Below are 24,083 nucleotides of genomic sequence, written 5' to 3'. Positions count from 1 at the left end.
TCATGGCATTTCAGTCATTGCCAACAGGGAGATACTGATAGAAAATGGAGGTGGATGATAGATTTACTAATTAGAGATTGTATATTTTACAATGTCACTAATACTACGTTGATCTTTATAATTATGCTTCAGACTGAGGAGTTGGAAAATAGCAGGAAAAATCAGCAAATTTTGTTCAGGGGATACTATTTGATGTGCTTCCTCCCTTCCTTTTTTTCCTTATGTAAGTCAAGTATCTTTCAGTTTCTGCTTTGTTTTAATAAAACACTTTTTTTGAAAAAATAAGGAACAGTTATTAGATTTTGTAAATTCTTTCAGCTCTATTGAGGTGTAGTTGACAAATAAAATTGTAAGATATTTAAAGCACACATTGTAGTGATTTGATATATGTATATATTGCAAAAGGATGCCTGCCGGGGCTTCCCTGGTGGCGCAGTTGTTGAGAGTCCGCCTGCCGATGCAGGGGACACGGGTTCATGTCCCGGTCCGGGAAGATCCCACATGCCACAGAGCGGCTGGGCCCGTGAGCCATGGCCACTGAGCCTGCGCGTCCGGAGCCTGTGCTCCGCAACGGGAGAGGCCTCAACAGTGAGAGGCCCATGTACCGCAAAAAAAAACAAAACAAAACAAAAAACCAAAAAAAAAGGATTCCTGCCATCTAGTTAATTAACACATTCATCACCTCAGGTATTTATCTTTTTTGGAAAATTTTTAAAAATTTTGGTGAGAACTTAACAAGGATCTAGTTTCCCAAATTATCTTCTTTTTCTTTCACTTTCTCCCTCATGGCTGGGTTATTTCCATGTACAAGCAAACATGTCTTAATATCATCTATGCTAAAAAATAAATGATTAAAACAAATCCTTTGACTTCCTCTTCAACTACTATAGATTTCTTTGATCACCTTCAGGACAGAATTTTGAAGTTGTCCACGTTACCTGTCTCCTTTCTTCCCTTGAAATCACTCTTCAATCCACTATGATCAGACTTTGTGAATACCACTTGACTGACATGGATTTTACTAAGATGGCCAAATAATTTCATTTTGCAAAGTTCCTACATGCCAGCTTTCAACCCATCATTTGACTTGACCTCTTACTTATATCCATTGTTGGAACATTTACTTCTCTGGGCTTTGTTTTTTTTTTTTTTTAATTTTTTTTTTTTATTATTTATTTTTGGCTGTGTTGGGTCTTTTTTTTTTTTTTTGCTGCGTGCGGCTTTGTCCAGTTGCGCGAGCGGGGGCTACTCTTCGTTGCGGTGCACAGGCTTCTCATTGCAGTGGCCTCTCCCGTTGCGGAGACCGGGCTCCAGGCGTGTGCACTTCAGTAGTTGTGGCTCGCAGGCTCCAGAGCGCAGGCTCAGTAGCTGTGGCGCACGGGCTTAGTCGCTCCGCGGCATGTGGGATCCTCCCGGATCAGGGCTCGAACCCGTGTCCCCTGCGTTGGCAGGCGGATTCCCAACCACTGCGCCACCAGGGAAGCCCCTGGGCTTTGTTGACATCACAGGCTTCTGATTTTTATCCTATCACAGTAGTTCCTCATTCCCAATCTCCATTGTTCCTCAGTCCTCTTTTTTTTCTCTCTAGTGATCTCCTCCAGGCACATGGCCTTGGATAGCTGCCATATGCTTATGTCTCCCAAGTACATCCAGTTCTGACCTTTCCTCTGAGTTCCAGACTCATACATCCAATCATTTACTCGACATCTCTTCCTGGATATCTAACGGGCATCTCAAACTTAACATTTCCACAATGGAACTCCTGATTCCTGGCCTCTCCCTCTTTCTACTCTCTCTGTTCAAATGTGCACCTTTTCATCTCAGTAAGTGGCCCCATGACACACCCAGGCCCGAACAAGTGGCACCCATTCGCAATCCTGTCCTCCTCATGTCTCATAGTCAATCACAGATAAGCACTGTTTGTGACATCTCCAATGTAACCTGAAGATGACCACTTCCCATTCATTCCACTGAGGAACTCCGGTACAAATCTCCCTTATCTCCCACCCAGTCCCTGCATCAGTCTCCCAACTGTCTCAGGGCTTCACTCTTCCCATCACCCACCCATGTCTATCTGCTACTTAGGACCCACAGTGGTCTTCATGAAGTGTATGCGCTATAGACCTCTGATCTTAATAACTTTCTTTTGCAAACAGAATAAAATCAAGTTCCTTCCTAAGGTCCACAGACCTGCATTGCTTGGCTTCTGCCAACCTCTATAACCTCTTCTCCTACAACTCTCCCCTTTGACTATGTGTTTCTCCCTGCCTTATAGAGTTCCCTCTGCCTAGAATATTTTCCCTGTGACTTCTCTGACAGGGTAACACTCATTTTCTCAAGCCTCAACCCTGTGAAGCTTTCCCAGACACCCTCCTCTGCTAGACACACTTAATTGTCCAATAATTGTCCTTTCCTTGGTCTAAGCTTGATTTCACCTCAGGACTTTTGCATTTCCTGTTCCTTTTGCCTGAAAGGCTCTTCCCCCCAGAAGTCGTTATGGATGTTCCATTTTTATCAATTATTTCTCAGCTCAAATATCACTTCCTCGGAGTCCTTCTCTGACCACCTGATGAAAAGTGGTTACATCACATTCTCCAGTCTCTTCTATCCCTTCCCTTGGTTTTATTGTTTTTAGATCATTTAGCATTATCTGTAATTATTTTATTCATTTATCTGTGTAGACGTTTCTTTTCTGTATTCCTCAGCCAAGATGTAGCCTCTGGTATATAGTTGACACGACACACAATAAAGAGTTTAATGGATTAAAATTTAAATTAAAATTTAAATTAAAATTTAAGGATAGTTTACTATGTGCCAGTTAGAATATGAGGTGATGGGGAATAACACTGATTAAAATACTGGTCCCTGCGCATGACTTTTCAGGCTAGGAAAGAAAGATAGGTAACCAAAAGCAATCCTAAGACTTTATAATAAGTTATATTGAAGTATGCATAACTGGTTGCGGAGCACAAAAGAAGGAATAAGCAAGTAATTCTATCGCACAGAGGGCTGGCTGGGAAGATTTAACAGAAGTGCAGTTTGAGCTGAGTCCTAAAAAATGAATAGGAGTTGCCTTTTAGTGAAGACAGAAAAAGTATGTTTCAGGGAGGGGGACTAGCGTATAAAAAAGCATGGAGAAAAAGAAAATTCTTTAAAAGGACAAGACCCAAAATTGTCTGTAGCTCAATGCCATCCAAATTATAATCCCAGAAGGAGATTTTGTAGAACTCAACAAGCTGATTCCAAAACTTATACGGAAACACAAAGGACCTGGAATACAAGACAAACAACAACAAAAAGTTTGAAGCATTTATACTACATGATTTCAAGACTTACTACAAAGTTACAATAATAAATAAATTATGGTAACTGGTGTATCAACAAAGGTCAATAGAACATAATTGAGAGCTCCCAAATAAATGCACACTTATCTAACCATCTGATTTTTGACAAAATACCAAAGCAATCCTATGGGAAAAAGAAAAATTTTTTGACAAATGGTTCTTAAATAACTATATATCAATATGGAAAAAAAATGACTCTCAACCTTTACTTCACACTGTATACAGAAAATAAATCAAGTTAGATTATGGATCTAAACATGAAAGGTAAAACCATAAAAGTTTTCAAGGGAGAAAAAAAACATAGGGAATAGGCAAATATTTCTTAGACAAGATACAGAAAACAATAGCCATGGAAAAAATAGCCAAGGAAAAATTTGATAAACTAGACTTCATGAAATTAAAAACTTCTGATTATTAAAAGATACCATTAAGGAAATAAATAGGTAAGCCACGGACTAGAGAAACATTTAGAAAACTTTCATCTGAGACTTCCCTGGTGGCGCAGTGGTTAAGAACCTGCCTGCCAATGCAAGGGACACGGGATCGACCTCTGGTCTGGGAAGATCCCACATGCCACAGAACAACTAAGCCTGTGCGCCACAACTACTGAAGTCCGTGCCTAGAGCCTGTGCTCCCGACAAGAGAAGCCACTGCAATGAGAAGTCCATGCACCACAACGAAGAGCTCGCCACAACTAGAGAAAGCCTGTGCTCAGTACTAAATGTTGATGGGTGTGTGTGTGGAACAGCCAGAACTCTCATACATTGGCAGAGAAGTGTAACCTATTACAGCTCCTTTGGAAAGATATTTGACCATTACTTATAAAGTTAAGTATATAGCTACCCTATGACCCAGCTATTCCACTAATTTTTAATCCAAGAGAAATGGAAACATATGTTCAAAGAAAGAGTTGTACGAGAACGTTCATAGTAGCTTTATTTGTAATAGACAAAACCAGGAACAGCCCAATGTCTGTCAACAGGAGAATGGATAATCAAACTGTGATATACCCATACTAAGGAAAACTACTCAGCAATAAAAAAGGAATGAACTGCTGATATACTCAAAAACAGTACACTGAGTGAGAGAAGAGGTATACGGCATAATTCCATTTACATGAAATTCTCTGACAGGAAGAACTAATCTCATCTCTGGTGGAAAAAATTTGAGCAGTGGAAGCCTGGGGCTGGAATCAACTGGGAAATAGGGCATGAAGGAAATTCCTGGAATGATTGTAAAGCGCTATATCTCAATAGGGATTTATATTACACAGCATTGGTCAAAATTCAGTGACTGGTACATTTATGATTTGCATATTTTACTACATGTAAATTTTACCTTAGCAGGAAAATAAAAGGCCATAAACAAGTATAATCTCTGGTTAATGAATATGCATGAAGTGTTTAGGGTGAAAGCTACAGATGACTGCAATTTACTTTGATGGATAGAGGGATGGAGAGATGGGTAGATATATAAGTACAATAAAACATTAATAACAAAATCTAGGTAGCGAACATATGGGTGCTCACTGTAAAATTCTTTAAAACTTTAAGCTTGTAGATATTAAAAATGAAATGTTGGGGGAAAGGCAGGGAGATGTGAAGGATGTGGGGAATCCTAGCTAGTGTTCAATGGCTGGGACTTGGGGTAGTTTGGCAAAAGATGAAGCAGGAAAGGCAATCAGAAGCATGATTGTGATGCCCTTTCAGGCCACGCTAAGGAGTTTGTATTTTATCCTGTGTTGCTCAATTGTCTTTGTATTCTAACTGCTAGTGTTTTTAGTTATGCCCTCATTAAGCTTCATCTAGGATTTTGCAGTGTATTTATTTAGTCGAATTGGATATAATTGAATTAGATATGAAGGATGCACTTATATTCCCTGTGAGTTTACATAACTTTTCCTGCTTTAATGTCAGTCAACTTGAGATGTTTGCATATAAACAGACATTGCTGTTTGGGTGCATTGCCGGTTGACGGTAGTTTCAAAACTGTATTTGTGTTTCTAAACCTTAGCACTGTACTTTGAATTTTTCCTCAAATGAGCAAGTTTTACAAATGGACAATGAGAAATGAATTTTTTTTCTCAGTATAAAATACTCAAGCAAATGTTGAATATAAAATATCCTAGTAAACACTAGGGGGTTGCATAAACTATCTAATTATAAAAAATAGCCTCTGCTTCCAAGGTGTTGACAGTCAAAATTCCTACATTTTATGAAACACAAATATAATTCTTTAAAATGTATGCTTCTTTAGCTGGACAAGCATACATTTGTCAGATTCTGTGAGTCTTTCCCCCTTTCATTATTCTATTCACATTTGATAATGAGGTAACTATTTGCAAAGGTGTAATGGTCAATGATATCATCAGTTTGAACACATTAAGTGTTTACCATCTATGGAGATAAGGCAACAGGGACTGAGAACCTTATATTTCCCAATAGCTTCTTCCAAAATGCAAATTCACCTCCACAAGACGGTTTTAAGAAAATAATACTTTTTTATTTGGCTGTTTCTTGGAATCCTAACTCCCCGACCAGGGATTGAACCCAGGACCATGGCAGTGAGAGTGCAGAGTCCTAACAATTGGACTGCCAGAAAAGTCCCGACAATAATTCTTAAAACACCATATTATTTATGTACCAGACCTTTTCTCCCTTTGAATAAAATTTGGCTGTTTAAAATTTTCTTTCTTACTTCTTGCAGTCTGTTTCCATTTGATTGATTTTAAAAATATGGGTATCCCTCAAGAGATTAAATCTTCTAAACCTACATCCTTGCTGGTTATCCATTTTAAATATAGTAGTGCGTACAACAAGGACCTACTCTATAGCACAGGGAGCTCTGCTCAATATTATATAGCAACATAAATGGGAAAAGAATTTGAAAAAGAATAGATATGCGTATATGTATAACTGAACCACTTTGCTGTACACCTGAAATTAACACAACATTGTTAATCAACTATACTCCAATATAAAATAAAAAGTAAAAAAAACCCTTCTAAACCTTCTATGTGAAACATCTATTTGTTCATGAGAATTCTTTCAGTTTTTGCCAAACTTTGTATTCTTAGCTTTGCTTAGTGCCTGGTATAAAATATATAGATAATAAATACTATTTGAATAAATAAATGAATGAATAAATAACAGCCATGATACCAAAATACTAGAAAACACAACTAATGATGATGCATCTAAATATTAAATTAAACAACATATAATCTCCTCTTAGCACTAAATCACAAAATATTAGGTACCCATGCATGTATCAAGTTACCTTTTCATTAAATTATAGGGCACATGTAGTATTTTGTCTGTGAAACCATTATCGCAAAAATTAGTTGTTTTATACTAGCTTCGGTTGGGAAAAGGAGGTATCATGTCCTAGTTAGTATATTCGATAATTCTATTACTAGACTGTTTCTATTAACAGGTACTTGGCAAATAGAAAATCTCTATTGACAAGTGTTTCTGTGACTGGTGTACAATTATAATGAATATTACTTAAAAATAAATTTAAAACCAGAGTTGAACTCTAGGCAAAAGTTTGAAGCTTATGAATTTTGTATTTGGAGCCCTCCCCCTCTTGTGTCTTCCCCTCTCTTTCACTTCATAGAATTGTGTATCCTTTACCAAGCAGACACTGGTTGCGTAATCAATAACCAATTTCCTTGACTGTTCTGCCTAACAGACCCCCGCTTCCTTAGGTATCCATCCTCTTCCATGGGGCTAGGTGCTCCAAGGGATATTGGCTCTACTTCCAGCTTCAGGGGCTACATTCTGATTGATCTAAGGCATTCATGGCGTTCTCACTCCCCTGGCCAGAGATTGATTTAGGCACCCATTTGTGACATAATTCCAACCAAAACAGCATAATGGGGAAGTTTGGGGGCTTCGGGAGAAGGTTTGGCCCTCCTGCAGTGCCATCTTCCTTTGGATATTGTTGTGTTGTGTCTGGAATTGGCATCTGGAGTTGTTACAGCCTTCTTTACTAGGCTGCAGGTGAAGCCAACACGCAGAGAAAGGCAGAGGCAAGAGATTACAGAGAAGTAGAGCTGAACTCTGTGTTTGTAGTCTACTGGAATTCAAAGCCAATCTTGTTGTTAAAAGTAGCCTAACTAATCACCTTTCCTCTGAGTACTGGATATTCTCATATTTTCCTTTGGTATCACAAAGCCCTTCACTAGAAACGATCCAGTCTACCCTCTACAGTGTTCCTCCCTCTACTTCGCCACTAATTCTAGCTCATTATTCATTAAAACTTTCATTATCTGACTGCCTCTATTTTCCACTGGATTCTAGGGGAAAATCCATCTGATGCTAATTTTCACTAGAATGTTTCCAGGAGACAACCAATCGGATACTGAATGGTAGTAAGCTGAGAATGACTGGGCCCCTTGAAGTGTCCATATTCTCAATGTAGAACGTGTTAATTGAAATAAAACTTGGATTTGTTCAAGTTTAGAAATGTGACAAAATGAAGAGAATTTCAGGCAATGTGGGGTGATATCTAAAGTTAGCTATTAACTCATTCTTCCTGAGGCTAGGTTAAACTATATCAATGTATTTATAATGTTATGTAGATTTTATCAACTCAATCTTGGAACCCTGACCATCTATAAATGACATACATAGGGAGATAATTAACCCGAATGTTTGCCTTTCATTCTCAACCTAGTCTGGAAGATGAGAATTTAATATGTGTGTGTTTAATAATTAACATAAAGCCTTTCCTTAAAGTCTTTTTGTTAGGGCAAAAAAAATGTGTGAAATCGATTACATTAGAAGGGAAGGAAATTATTTTCTTAAACACAAGGAATGCCTTAGCATCGTGTCTTGAATAGCTCACCCTGAGAGCTGATTGCAAAGAGTAAAGCTTACTTGATGGTCTGATTTTTTACTTTCTAGCTGGCCTGCAAATCTAAAGGATTTCATTCAAATAGGGCTAGATAGCCCCATGGTCACATGATGGACTCTCAAACATAATTGGCGCCACTTAATAGGATCGTGGTTAGTATTGCTGTCTGAGAAAGGAGAACATGTGACTGAGGATCAATTTCACATCATCACAACTGAAGATTCTTTTTTCAAATCAGATTCTTCTGGGGATACTTTGAAAACCTCAGGTCAAGTGAGAGAGAAGCTGAGAAATGCTTGTATGAGCCTTTATGATGAAAGGAAGTATTTTAAAGGCTAAGATAGAAAAAGAAAAGCCGATCCTTTCTGCATAGGATATTCCAGGCCTCTCCTATGAGTGAAGGCAAATAGGAAATATTTTTCTCAGACCCAATCGTCGTAGGTCCATTATTCCACCAGGTATAAAGAGCTATGAAAATGGGATTACGATTCATTGTGTCCCAGCACCTTGCAGCACCTGCGAGGAAATGTCTAATTGTCATTTACTAATGTCCATGGAGTTGAAAGTCTTAAATGAAAGGGTCAATTCTCTAGCAGTGGCCATTGCCAGGTCCCTCAAAGGAGTTTCCTTATTCATTTGCTACCATTGTTTTTATCGTTCATAAAAATTAGACAAATAAGAAGAGTTACATTTTATTGGGCACTGATAAATAAATATACATAGTACTATTCAGGTACTGGGTATTATTCAGATACAAAGATCAGTAAAATGGGGCTGCTATTTTTTTTTTTTTTTTCGGTACGTGGACCTCTCACTGTTGTGGCCTCTCCCGTTGCGGAGCACAGGCTTTGGATGCGCAGGCTCAGCGGCCATGGTTCACGGGCCCAGCCGCTCCGCGGCATGTGGGATCTTTCCGGACCGGGGCACAAACCCGCGTCCCCTGCATCGGCAGGCGGGCTCTCAACCACTGCGCCACCAGGGAAGCCCGGGACTGTTATTCTTGAAGAAAGACTGCAGACTTACAAAACAATAATCAGGACGGGAACCAAGTCACTTTGGGAGCCCAAAGCAGAAAGCAATTAAATGCCTGGGGGAGCCAGAAGCCTCTCCCTAAGGGTCTAACAGCCTTACAGCCAATGTGCACTTATTGAATGCCTACTGTGTGCCAGTGGAAAGAAATGGGAAGCTTACACAGGCACAGGAAGGCTGGGTTGGGACAATGCCCAAAGGTTCAGTGTAATTGTAGCATAAGTTATCTCTGGAGTCCGGGGGACGTGGGGGGAGGGATTGGTGGCAGGAGATAAAACTAGAGGCTGAAATGAGCCACCAGGATTTCAGGGAGAGGGACTGACACAATCGAACCTTGTTTTGGAAAGTGTTTCACATGAAGAATGACTTAGAGGAGCGAGAGATTAAAAGCAGAAGAGCCAGTTAGGATGTCTTTTTAATAACTCCTAGGAGGAAACTAAAATCATTGCCAGTGAGAAAGAAGAATATACAGAATCCAGAGCTTTTAAATAAAAAGACAAAAGTACAATCAGGAGGACCAGGTGACTGATTATATTATTTTTTTTAAATTAATTAATTTATTTTGGGCTGCACTGGATCTTCGTTGCTACACGCAGGTTTTCTCTCGTTGTGGCGAGCAGGGGCTACTCTTCGTTGCAGTGCACGGGCTTCTCATTGCGGTGGCTTCTCTTGTTGCAGAGCATGGGCTTTAGGCGTGTGGGCTTCAGGAGTTGTGGCGCCGGGCTTAGTTGCTCCACAGCATGTGGGATCTTCCAGGATCAGGGATCGAACCCATGTGCCCTGCACTGGCAGGCGGATTCTTAACCACCCCAGGTGACTGATTATTTGTGGAGTGAGAAAGGCGGAAGTTGAGGATTATTCCTAGGAGATATACAAAATCCCAAGGAGATATATCAATGATTTCTCCCATAAAAACTCCTGTCTTTATAGATGACACTAAGTCACTGAAGAGAGAATAGTATAACGAAAGTAGTAATTTATTAATAATAATAGGTAACAGATTGCAGACATGGTAGGGTACTGATAATTGAAGAAAAGATCCTCATTAAGTTCACAAAAAGAATGACATGAAATAAAACATCCCCTGAAATTCAGCACTGTTTATTATTATTAATTTTATCATAGATGTTATCAATAGTAATAAATTGTAATTGTTTAAAATAAACCTCAACTATACACAAGAAATTGGAAGAAACATAATTTAAATTATGCTTCTAGATCTTCAATTAGAATTTTTCTCCTTGATTTTCAAGTCTTACCTTGAGTTTTCTAACTTAATTTTCACATATTTAGCCCCAAAGTCATATCAATGAGCATTACTAGTCATATTTAAAAAGAAAAGGAAATAGCTAAGTCATCTGTTTTCAGTTTTGATGCTGAGTTGGTCTAGACAGGATGAATTTATTTTAACAGAGTTTTCAGCTGGTAGCCATTCTGCCCTTAGAAATGTGATTTTTCAATTGAGGATATGTTATTCTAGTATTGGCATTGTTAAGAATGGCTCTTTGGTTCTTTATAGTTATTCGCCTATTGTTATTGATAGAAACAACAATAGTATAAATATATGGTAGATTATAGTTTTAAAATGCCTTTAAGTTGGTATTTAACTTAGACATTTGATATAGATAAGGCTGATAGAATTAGGTCCTTTAAAATAAAGTTTAACTCCTTTATTATGAAATATAACACACATACAATAAAGCATGCAAAACATGTAGCTCAAGGAATTAACATAATCACGTGTGTAACCATCTCCAGATCAAGAACCATTGTCAGATCTCCAAATCCCCTCATACCTTCCTCAACTCTCACCCTAACCTCTACTGCCCAGGTGACCACTTTTATGGCCTGACTTTATGGCCATCATTTTCTTTCTTCTCTTTATGGTTTTACTACCCATCTATGCATCCCCAAATACTATGATTTTTGCTTGTTTGTTTAACTTGATTTATATAGAACATATAAATAACAGAGTAAAGAAAACTCTGTTTTCCTTTGTGCATGGCTTCTTTCACTCAAGATGTTTTTGAGTTTTACCAATGTTGTTTCCAGCTGTAGCTCATTCATTTTCATTGCAATGAAATATTTTCATTGAATGAGTACCTCACAACTTATTTATCCATTTACTGTTGATGGAAATTTGGATTGCTTTCAGGTTAGCTAATGCAAATAATGTTTTTATGAACTTTCTTGTACATGTGTCCTGGAGTGCACATGTGCATAAGTTAGGGTAAATATACCTGGTACTGAAATTGTTTAGTCACAAAATATGTACTTACTAGATAATGCCAAATTGTTTTCATTTGGTTATACCAATTTATACCCTTGTCAACGGCATACAAATGTTCTTGCTTTTCTTGCTATTCACTATCATATTGCGATTGTTGGTCTTTAATTTTATCCTTTCTGGTGGGTGTGTAGGACTATCTTGCTTTAATTTGCATTTTTTTGATTACTAGCAATGGGATTGAGCACTTTTTCATTGTGTTTATTGCTATTTGGATATCTTTTCTTGTGAAGTATCTGTTGAAATCCCTTGTCCATTTTTTTCTGTTGGATTAGGTGTCTTTCTTATTGACTGGTAGGTCTCATGTATTTTGTATATGAGTTCTTTGTCATTTATTTATATTACAGCTTTTTTTTTTCTGGTTTATGGCTTGCTTTTTCACTTTCTTCTTGATGTGTTCTGATAAAAAATTCTTAATTTTAATGTAGTCCAATTTATCAGTCTTTCCCTTTATGGTTATTGATTTTGTTTGTTTGTTTATAAGAACTCTTTCCCTACCTCCAAAAACTTGAAGCTTTGTAGATTAAGAAGTGGAGATGTATCAATAGAAACATGGGGTGGTTTGGCAAACTTGAATTCAGGTACTTTGATACCAAATTCTGCTTAATCTCCATTACAGCATGCTAATATCAATTTTTAATGCAAAATTATTTGTATTTAGTTTAGTCACAAATCTTTCCTCATTGCTTGAAGTAGTACAGAGTTTTACAATTATGGAGGAGCAGGTGATGGTACTTAGGGATAAAAATCCATAAAGCTCCCGCTTGTCCCTTTATGCCCTCAGCCAGGAGTGGAAGGATATTTTGCAAGTATTTCCAACTTTGATGCTTGTATAGCATTTCCTCAGCTGATTAATATTCCCATACCTCCTCTGGCCCCATTTCTGTTCTGCACACACAAGACAAGGCAAAATACAGTGCAATAGGGGATTTAAGTTTGTAGAGTATATATATACTAAGCCAATAAATCACCTCAAAACTTTTTTGGAATAGCAAAGGATATGGAAAGTTATAGAGAAGGATATGTAAATAAATCAATAACCCAGCATGTTCCCTGTTGAACACGGGCCTCACTAAGTTTCCATAGGCATATACAGCTACATATGATACCACCTGTGCTGAATAAAGATTCCACCAGATTTGAGAAGCATCCAGAGTTCCTTGTAAACACTCTGGCGACTTCCCCTAAACTTCTAAAAACTCTAGCTGCATTCTTGCTTGCTCACCAGGAGCAAATGACTGTTAACAAATCAACTCCAGCACATCCCTAACATACAGCAGTGTTAATTATATTTGTCATGTTGTACATGTCAAGTACTTATTTATCTTAATTGGAAGTTTGTACCTTCTGATGGCCTTCATCTAATTCCACCTTCCCTCACCCCCCACTTTTGGTAGCTATAAATTTGATCTCTTTTTCTGTGACTTGGTTTACTTGTTTGTTTTTGGAGTATAATTGACCTATAACGCTGTTAGTTCCTGGTACACACACAATAATTCAATATTTCTATACATTTCAAAATGATCACCATAAGTCTAATTGTCATCTGCTACCATACAAAGGTATTACATAATTATTGACTATATTCCCACACTATACATTTTCTACCTGTGACCCATTTATTTTGTAACTGAAAGTTTGTACCTCTTAACTTCCCTCACCTATTTCTCTCCTCCCTTCACCTTCTTCCCCTCTGGCAACAACCTATTTATTCTCTGTATCTATGACTTTGTTTCTGTATAGTTATGTTTGTGCAATTATTTTGTTTTTTAGATTTCACACATAAGTGAAATCATACAGTATTTATCTTTCTCTTTCTGACTTATTTCACTTAGCATAATACGCTCTAGGTCCATCTATATTGTCACAAATGGCAAGATTTCATTCTTTTTTATGGCTGAGTAATATTTCATGATATATATATATATATATATATATATATATATATATATATATCATATCTTCATCATGCATTTATCTATTGATGGGTGCCTATGTTGCCTTCATATCTTGGCTCTTGTAAAATGCTGCAATGAACATAGGGGTGCATGTATCTTTCCGAATTAGTGATTTTGTTTTCCACCCAGAAGTGTAATTGTTGGGTAGTTCCATCTTAATTTTTTTGAGGAATCTCCATACTATTTTCCATAGTGTTTGCACCAATTCACATGTCCACCAACAGTGCACAGGGTTCCCTTTTCTCCACATCCTCACCAATACTGTTATTTGTTGTCTTTTTGATAATAGCCATTCTGACAGGCATGAGGTAATATCTCATTGTGATTCTGACTTGAATTTCCCTGATAAGTAGTGATGCTGAGCATCTTTTCATGTACCTGTTGGCCATCTTTATGCCTTCTTTGGAAAACTGTCTATTCAGGTCCTCTGCCCATTTAAAAAAATTTTTTTGATTAAGTTGTTTGTGTTCTTTATATATTTTGGATATTGACCCCTTGTTGCATATAGCATTTGAAAATATCTTCTCTCATTCGATAGGCAGCCTTTCCTTTTTGTTGATAGTTTTCCTCACTGTACAAAAGCTTTTTAGTTTGATCTAGTCCCATTTGTTCATTTTTGCTTTTGTTTCCCTTGCCTAACGAGATGTATTCAAAAAAATATTGTTAAGACTGCTGCCAAAGAACGTACTACCTATGTTTTCTTCTAGAAGTTTTATGGTTTCAGGTCTTACATTTAAGTCTTAATCCATTTTGAATTTATTTTTGTATATTGTGTTAGAAAGTAGTCCAGTTTGATTCTTTTGCATGTAGTTGTCCAGTTTGCCCAATACCATCTCTTGAAGAGGCTGTCTTTTCTGAATTGTATACTTTTGTCTCTTTTGTTGTGGATTAATTGCCCATATAAGTGTGGATTTATTTCTGGCCTCTCTATTCTGTTCCATTGATCTATGTGTCTGTTTGTGCCAGTACCATACTGTTTTGATCACTGTGGTTTTGTAACATAGTTTGAAATCAGAGAGCATGGTATCTCTTATTTTGTTCCTCTTTCTTAAGATTATTTTTGCTATTCAGGGTCTTTTGTGTTTCCATACAAATTTTAGAATTACTTGTTCTAGTTCTGTGAATAATGCCATTGGTATTGTGATAGGGATTGCATTGAATCTGTAGATTGCCTTGGGTAGTGTAGCTATTTTAACAGTATTAGTTCTTCCAATCCATGATCACAGTATATCTGTCCATGTGTTTGTGTCATCTTCAGTTTCTTTCACCAGTGTCTTATCAGAGTATAGTTTTTACCTCTTAGTTAGATTTATTCCTGGGTATTTTATTCTTTTTGATGCAATTGTAAATGGGATTGTTTTTCTTAATTTCTCTTTCTGATAGTTCATTCTTAGTGTATAGAAACACAATGGATTTCTGTATATTAATTTTGTACCCTGCAATTTTACCTATGAGTAAATTCATTGATGAGTTCTAGAAATGTTTTTGTGGTGTCTTTAGGATTTTTCTATGTAAGATTTTCCATTGTGTCATCTGCAAACAGCGACAATTTTACTTCTTCCTTTCCAATTTGATTTCCTTTTATTTCTTGTTATCATCTGATTGCTGTGGCCAGGGCTTCAAGTACTATGTTGAATTAATCATGAAAGTGGTCATCCTTGTGTTGTTCCTGATCTTAGAGGAAATGCTCTCAGGTTTTCACCACTGAGTATGAGATTAGCAGTGGGCTCATCATATGTAGCCTTTATTATGTTGAGGTGTGTTCCCTCCATACCCAGTTTGTGGAGAGTGTTTATCATAAAAGAAAGTTGAATTTTCTCAAACTTTTTCTGCATCTATTGAGATGATCATATGATTTTTATTTTCCAATTCATTAATGTGGTGTATCACATTTATTGATTTGTGTATATTGAACTATCCTTGCACCCATGGGATAAATCCTACTTGATCATGGTGTACGATTCTTTTAATGTGTTGTCAAATTCAGTTTGCTAATATTTTGTTGAGAATTTTTGCATCTATGTTCATGAGTGATATTGGCCTATAATTTTCTTTTTTTGTGATATCTTTTACCAATTTTGATATGAGGGTGATTACTGGCCTTGTAGAATGAGTTTGGAAGCATTCTTTCCTCTGCAATTTTTTGGAATAGCTTTAGAAGGATAGGTGTTAACTCTTCTCTAAATGTTTGGTAGAATTCACCTGTGAAGACTTCTAGTCCTGGACTTTTGTTGGTTGGGAGTTTTTTTAAATTACTGATTCAAATTCATTACTGTATTTGGGCTGTTCATATTTTCTATTTCTTCCTGAATCAGTCTTGGGAGATTATACATTTCTAGGAAATTTTCCATTTCTTCTAAGTTGTCCATTTTATTGGTATATAATTGTTCATAGTAATCTCTTCTGATCCTTGGTATTTCTGTGGTGTAGGTTGTAACTTCTCTTTTTTCATTTCCAATTTTATTGATTTGGACGGTCTCTCTTTTTTTCTTGATGACTCTGGCTAAAGGTTTACAATTTTGTCTATTTTTTAAAGAACCTGCTCTTAGTTTCATTGATCTTTTCTATTTTATTTTTTGTCTCTATTTCATTTATTTCTGCTCTGATCTTTATAATTTCTTTTCTTCTACTAACTTTGCATTTTGTTTTGTCTTCTTTCTTATAGTCCCTTTAGGTGTAAGGTTAGGTTGTTTACTTGAGACTTTACTTGTTTCCTGAGGTTGGCTTGCCTCACTATAAACTTCCCTCTTAGAACTGCTCTCGCTGCATCCCATAGATTTTTGGTCATTGCATTTTTGTTTCAAAACAAAAAATACATGTGTTTGTCTCCAGGTATTTTTTAAATTTCTTCTTTGATTTCTTCAGTGACCCATTGGTGGTTTAGTAGAATATTGCTTAGCCTCCATATCTGTGTGTTTTTGCAGTTTCTTTTTCTTGTATTTGATTTCTAGTCTTGTAGCATTGTATTTGCAAAAGATGCTTGATATAATTTCAATCTTCTTAAATTTATTTACTGGGACTTTTGTGTGTGTGTATGTGTGGCCTAACGTGATCTATACTGGAGAATGCTCCATGTGCACTTGAAAAGAATGTGCATTCTGCAGGTTTGTATGCAATATTCTGTATATATCTATTAAGTTCATTTGGTTTTATGTGTCATTTAAGGCCAGTGTTTCCCTATCAATTTTATGTCTGGATGATCTGTCCACTGATGTATGTGGAGTGTTAAAGTTCCCCACTATTATTGTGTAACTGTCAATTTCTTCCATTATGTCTCTTAATATTTGCTTTATGTATTTAGGTGCTCCTATGTTGCATACATATATATTTACAATTGTTATATCTTCCTGGGTTGATCCCTTTATCATTATGTAATGTCCTTCTTTGTGTCTTGTTACAGTCCTTGTTTTAAAGTCTATTTTGTCTGATGTAAGTATTTCTTTCCTGGCTTTCTTTTCAGTTTTATTTGCATGGAATACTCTATCCCCTCACTTTGTGCGTGTATGTCTTTAGATCTGAAAAGAGCCTTTTGTAGGTAGCATCTATATGGGTTCTGTTTTTGTATCCATTCAGCCCTTTACATATTTTAATTGGAGAATTTAGTTCATTTACATTTAAAGTAATTATTGAGAAGTATGTACTTGTTTCTATTTTGTTAATTGTTTTGGGGTTGTTTTTGTGGTTCTTTTTCTCGTTTCTTCTTTTAATCTCTTCTCTTGTGATTTGATGTCTATATTTAGTGTTATGTTTGGATTTCTTTCTCTTTTTTGGGTGTGTCTATTATAAATTTTTGCTTTGTGGTTACCATGAGTTACATATATAATATATATTTTTTAATTTTCTAATCTCTTAAGTTCAAATGCATTTTAACAACACTTCATTTTCACTCCTCTCTCCACCTTTACTGTTTTTGACATTATATTTTACACCCTTTTGTTTTGTGTATCACTTAACTATTTATTGTGGATATAGATGATTTTACTACTTTTATCTTTTAAATTTCCTACTTGACCATTACTGTATATTTGACTTTACCAATGAGCTTCTTCCTTTCATACTTCTAGTTGTGGCCTTTTCTTTTCTGTTTAGAGAAGTCCCTTTAATATTTCTTGTAGAGCTGGTTTGGTGGTGCTGAACTGTTTTAGCTTTTGCTTGTCTGTAAAAGTTTTGATCTCTCTGAATGATAGCCTTGCCAGGTAGAATATTATTGGTTTGAGACTTTTCCCTTTTATTGCTTTAAATATATCATCCATTTCTATCTGGCCTGCAAAGTTTCTGCTGAAAAGTCCACTAACAGCCTTATGAGAGTTCTTTTTTATGTAACTTTGTTTTTCCCTTGCTGCTTTTAATATTCTTTCTTTATCTTTAATTTTTGCCATTATTACCATGTGTCCTGCTCTGGTCCTCTTTGAGTTGTTTCTTTTTGGGACTTTGTGCTTCCTAGACCTGGATGTTTGTTTCCTTTCCCAGGTTAGGGAAATTTTCAGCTATTATGCCTTCAAATATGTCCTCTGCCCTTTTCTCTCTCTCTCTCTCTCTCTCTCTCTCTCTCTCTCCTCCCTCTGGGGCTCCTATAATATGAATGTTAGTACTTTGATGTTGTCTCAGAGATCTCTCAAACTCTCCATTTTTTAAAATTATTTTTTCTGTGAGCTTGAGTGATTTCAACCACTGTGTCTTCTAGTTTGCTGATATATTGTTCTGTATTATCTAATCTACTGTTGAGCTATATCATTTAAGGGTACCCTTCTGTGTGGGCTGCCTACCGTGGGTGTGCTGGTAGCCGTGGCTGACCCCCAGTGTAGTTGGTTTCCAGGCCCTGCTTTGTACATAGGCTGCCAGCTACTGGTGGCTGGGGTCAGATTCTGGCTCTGCTGGCTGTACAGCCAGAGGAGTCCTGGTTCTAGTTCTGGTTCACAGCTGGGCATGAGGTGACTGGCTACAGAGTCCCAGGAGGTTCCAGGGCTAGTGCTAGCCTAGTGGTAGCCAGAGTTGGATCCCACAGTAGCTGGCTATGGGACTAGGGGTCCTGGAGCTAGTGTTAGCCTGATGATGGGCAGGTCCATGACCCAGGGAGAGCATGGGGCTGGTGTTTGCCTGCTGGTTGGCAGCGTCAATTCCTGACATGACTGGCTAGAGGGTCTGGGGTGACTTGGAGCTGGTGATTGCCCCTTGGTGGATAGAGCTGGATCCTGACAAGGCTAGCTGAGGTGCTCAAGGTGTCCTGGAGCTAGTCTAAGCCTGCCAGGGCACAGGGTGTCCCCGTGCTTGTGCCCACACACTAGTGGGTGAGGCTAGATCTTGAAGCTAATATTGGCCCACTGATGGGTAGATCCAGTCCCAGTGTTTCTGATTGCAGGGCCTTAAGGGTTCAGGAGTTGGTGTTGGCCTGCAGGTGGGCAGGGTCACGGCCCACGGGGTCCTGGAGCTTGTGTTGGCCTGCTGGTGAGTGTACCATGTCCTGACCCAGCTGGCTGCGAGGCCTCAGTAGTCCCAAGGCTGGTGTCTGCTTGCTGGTGGGTGGAGTCACGTCCTGGGGTCTTTGGCTGCAGGGCCTGTAGGTTCTGGAGCTGGTGTCACCATGTTAATGGGTGGGGCTAGGCCCCAGGGGATCCTGGGGCTGGTGCCCACCCCTGGTGGGTGGCACCAGGTCCTGGATTGGCTTGGGGACCAGGGGGTCCTAGGGCAGCCGGACTGCTGGTGGGTTGGGCTGTGTTCCAGCTAACTGCCTGGCCTGGGACATCCCAGGACTGGTGCCGATGGATTGTAAGCAAAGCCAGGTCCCGGGACTAATAACCTAGTGGGATGATTCCCAAATGGCATTTATGAGCACAAGTGTCCTTGTTGTGGGATGTACTCCCCAAAATGGCTGCTGCCAGTCTATGTCTCCAGGGTAAATTTCAATTGCATTCTGGCTCTGCAGGAGTTTCTCCAAGATCAGCAAGTGTGTTTGACACAGACTCCTTTCAAACTACTGCTTCTGCCCTGAGTTTTCAAGCATCTCTTTTGTGTGTGCCCTTTAAGAGTGGAATCTCCGTTTCCCACAGCCTTCTGGGTCTCCCAAAAGCAAACTCTTTCGGCCTTCAGAGCCAAACATTCTTGGGGCTCATCTTTTTGACGAGCAGTGCTCCCAGGCAGGGGAGCCCGATGAGGATCCTGGGCCTCATGCTTCTTGGGGAGACCTTCTGTAATTGTAATTATCCTCCCATTTGTGGGTTGCATACCCAGAGGTAGGGGTCCTACATACACTGCGTCTCCGCCCCTCTACCCATCTTGTTGTGGTTCCTTCTTTATATCTTTAGCGGTAGAGGATCTTTTTTGCTAGTCTCCAGGTTGTTTTCATGGATAGTTACTCTGTAAATAGTCGCAATTTTGCTGTGCCCGTGGGAGGAGATGAGCTCGGGGTCTTCCTACTCTGCCATCTTGGTCCTGTGTCTAACACATACATGCTTTTAAAAAACAAAATTAAGGCTTCCCTGGTGGCGCAGTGGTTGAGAATCCGCCTGCCAATGCAGGGGACATGGGTTCGAGCCCTGGTCTGGGAAGATCCCACATGCTGCGGAGCAACTAAGCCTGTGAGCCACAACTACTGAGCCTGTGTGTCTGGAGCCTGTGCTTCGCAAAAAGAGAGGCCGCGATAGTGAGAGCCCACGCACCGCGATGAAGAGTGGCCCCCACTTGCCACAACTAGAGAAAGCCCTCACACAGAAATGAAGACCCAACACAGCCATAAATAAATAAAAAGCCAAGCATTTGAAGTCCTTTAAAAAAAAACAAAAAAATTAGAATTATATTGCATGTACTGTTTGTAGCCTACTTTTTATTTCCCTCTCAACACTGTGTAACTCCTATTGCTCTATAATATAATCAATGAATTACTTTGTCTATAGTCTAAGTAAATTATTGGCTAGCAAATGTGAAAAGTAAATGAGGAATCCTGTAACATGATGCTACTTTCCCTAATAATAAATGTAATTTTTTTTTTTTTTTTGGCGGGCCACGCTGTGTGGCTTGTGGGATCTTAATTCCCTGACCAAGGATTGAACCCAGGACCCAGTAGTGAAAGTGCCAAGTCCTAACCTCTAGACCACCAGGGAATTCCCAAGAGTAAATCTAGAATTTACATTTTGATGCTAGAAGGACACTTGTCACTAACTTTTTCTCATCATTTGTTTTTCCTCTTAGGATATCCGACAGATTATTACTTAGTGTCTCATTTCTCAGTTTCTCTTATCTCCTGCTGGGATAACCTTTGGTTGGGGATAGCACTGGCAGAATAATTTGGTCTATAGTTCAATCTTCAACGTCTTTTTCCCCTTGCCTCCAGTGTACCTCTCACTGTTTGTCACCATTCCCAAGACAAAAGGGCTCAGAAAGATTCTGCTCTTCTGGGAAACTTTCCTAAACTAGTGTCTTTTACTGAGATCTCAGAATCAGCCTTACTACCATGACCATCAGTCCTATTTCCTGGGATCCACTGGACTTCTCAGGATGCAATCATTATCTATCCTACCCTCTATTTATCAAAGCATGCTACATGCTTCTGCTGGGGTAAATTTTGTCAGGAAATTTCTTCTACAGAGTATTCTATTTAGCTGGTTAGGTTTCCCAGAGCAAGACATGTAACCCAATTGGCTGTTTGGTTTACCTCACTTGCATGGAAATATGACATTTAGAAATTTTAGTTAATCAAGTAAGAGAATGACTTCTTAGTGTTAAGATTTTTAAAGTCCCCTTTCCCTGGGTCCCCATTTCTCTGCTTCCCTCTGACTTGAAGTTATTCGTGGACTTCTGTGCTCTTCTTTTCCCCAGAAACCAAAAAGATTATTTGGAGAAGATCACCATTAATACCTAGCTCTCAGGCCCCCCTCCCCTATACGATCTCTGGCTCTGCTTGTGAAAAACCAGTTGAGCCCCTTCTTGTCTTGAATGGCCATTTTCCTCTCCCTTTTGAAGAGGAAGATTTGTGAGAAGCAAGTTTCTCTATTAACCTATTACTCCTGCATGTTGGTAGGTAATTCCTTCCACTCTTTTCTTAAAAAAAATTATTTATTTTATTTATTTATTTTTGGCTGTGTTGGGTCTTTGTTGCTGCGCGTGGGCTTTCTCTAGTTGTGGCGAGCAGGGGCTACTCTTCCTTGCGGTGCGCGGGCTTCTTATTGCGGTGGCTTCTCTTGTTGCGGAGCACGGGCTCTAGGTGCATGCAGGCTTCAGTAGTTGTGGCACACGGGCTCTGTAGTTGTGGCTCATGTGCTCTAGAGCACAGGCTCAGTAGCTGTGGCGCACGGGCCTAGTTGCTCCGTGGCATGTGGGATCTTCCCAGACCAGGGCTCGAACCCGTGTCCCCCGCATTACCAGGCGGACCCCCAACCACTGAACCATCAGGGAAGCCCCCCTTCCACTGTTGAATAGATTCCCAAAAGCTTCTCTCAACTGCGACCCTGACTCCACTTGGTCCTCTCCAGTTGAGTTTCTATTATCCACACTAGGCATATTCTTCCCTCCTTTGTTGGAAGATTCGATGAGGACAAGCTAATCCACCATCTTATCTCTCAACTAGGGTCCAACCAAAAGCCCCTGATATCAAAAGATGTGCTGAGAATGAGCTGGGATTTTGGTAAGATATAAGTCTCTCTCCTCTGTTTAACATTCCTCTTAGATTTCTTTTTTTTTCTATAAATTTATTTATTTATTTTATTTCTGGCTGCGTTGGGTCTTTGTTGCTGCGCACAGACTTTCTCTAGTTACGGCGAGCAGGGACTACTCTTCCTTGCGGTGCGTGGGCTTCTCATTGCGGTGGCTTCTCTTGTTGCGAAGCACAGGCTTTGGCGCGCGCGGGCTTCATCAGTTGTGGCTCGCGGGCTCTAGAGCGCAAGCTCAGTAGTTGCGGCGCTTGCACTTAGTTGCTCCGTGGCATGTGGGATCTTCCCCGACCAGGGCTTGAACCTATTTCCCCTGCATTGGCAGGTGGATTCTTAACCACTGCACCACCAGGCAAGTCCCCTCTTAGATTTCTTAGAGCCATACCACTGTGCCTTCATAATCTATCACTGTGCAACAATTCATCCCTGAATCTAGCAGCTTAAAACAGCAAACAGCATTATCTCTGAGGGTCAGGAATCTGGATTGATTTAGTTGGGCGGTTCTGGCTCAAGGTTTTGTATGAGGTTGCAGTTAGATAACAGTCAGGGCTGCAGTCTCTGAAGTCTTGACTGGGGCTAAAGGATTTGCTTTCAAGCTCATCCATATGACTATTGGCAAGTAGCTTTAGTTCCTTACCACGTGGTCCTTTCCGTTGGGTTGCTTACGATATGACTTCTCCCAGAGAAAGTGATCCACGAATAAAGATAGATAGAAAGGTAGATATATGAATAGATAGAGAGATAATCTCCCAAGATGGAGGATGGAGCTGAAATCTTTTTTTTAAACAGGCTCTAATCAGAGTCCCCCTTGCTGTGAAGAGTAATCCTTACAATGTAACATTTCTCCGCACAACACCTGTCATTCAAAGCACATATTTTAACTGTGTGAAAATTCTCTGTACCTGGGATGGTAAGAGGATTTCCTATCAGGTGCCTGGAGGAATGGTAAAGTTACATTCATGACGAGTAGCTAAGAGTCTATGACTGATCACAGATTTCTGCATTTGGGTGTGAATGGTCTTATTGTAGCCCATCTGCTGCGAATAGGCTGTGCCCATCCTAAAAACTCTGTCTGTTTAGTGGTTCTGGGATCCCCCTAGGTTCTTTGACCATCGGCCCATTTGGACAAATGTGTAAGATGCCCAGTCCCAAGGATCTTGAGGAAGAAATGTCTCCATGCATTCTCTGCCCCAGACCTTGGAAGGTGAACTCAAATAGTTCTTTTTGGTTGACAAGGTCAACCAAAAAGAACACGTAAAATAAAATTTCTCTTGTGCACCCTTTTTTTAAAAAATTGCATTTTAAATGGAAAAGGTTTAAATCAGAAGAATTTGAAAGAATTTATGAAGTTGCTACAAATATCCAATAACACACACTAGCATGAAGCAAATTGTATTTGAAAAGAAGCTCAAGAGGACAATAGTTTCTTTTAAAGCGAAGGGGGGAGAAACCTCCTGACACGATTTTATAAAACAAATATTTTAGGCATTCATGAGAACTAGTTCTGGAAGCTTGTGTAAAGAAAAGACATATTCTTTTCCAGCACCCACATAGCTGTGACTACCCTGTCAACAGTCTCCAGACTTCAGATAATTGGCCCCAAGATTTTCAAATACTTTAGCCAGATCTCTGGGGTAAAGTATTTGCCATTTAAATGTCCTTTGCTTCTTTCAGTCATTTCTCTTTTTTTAATATCTTACTTGCTTCTTTGTCTAATAATTAATCTTATGGATCTATGTAACCACGAATTTTTTTTTTCTCTTTTAGGATGAACATACAGTTTTAGGACAAAGACGAGTTTCTGTGATTTAGGATATGCTATATTACTCAACATTAAGTATCTTTATGATGGTATATGTAGGGGAGAGGAAGAAAAACATTTTTCTATACACTTGGAAATGAGAAGGAGTTAAGGAGTTACTAGTAATTAATGGTTCATCAAATCTCCCTTTAGGTTACTAGC

Source organism: Phocoena phocoena, chromosome 11, assembly GCF_963924675.1.
Source record: "Phocoena phocoena chromosome 11, mPhoPho1.1, whole genome shotgun sequence".
NCBI classification, from domain to species: domain Eukaryota; kingdom Metazoa; phylum Chordata; class Mammalia; order Artiodactyla; family Phocoenidae; genus Phocoena; species Phocoena phocoena.
Note: the sequence above shows the minus strand (reverse complement) of the source record.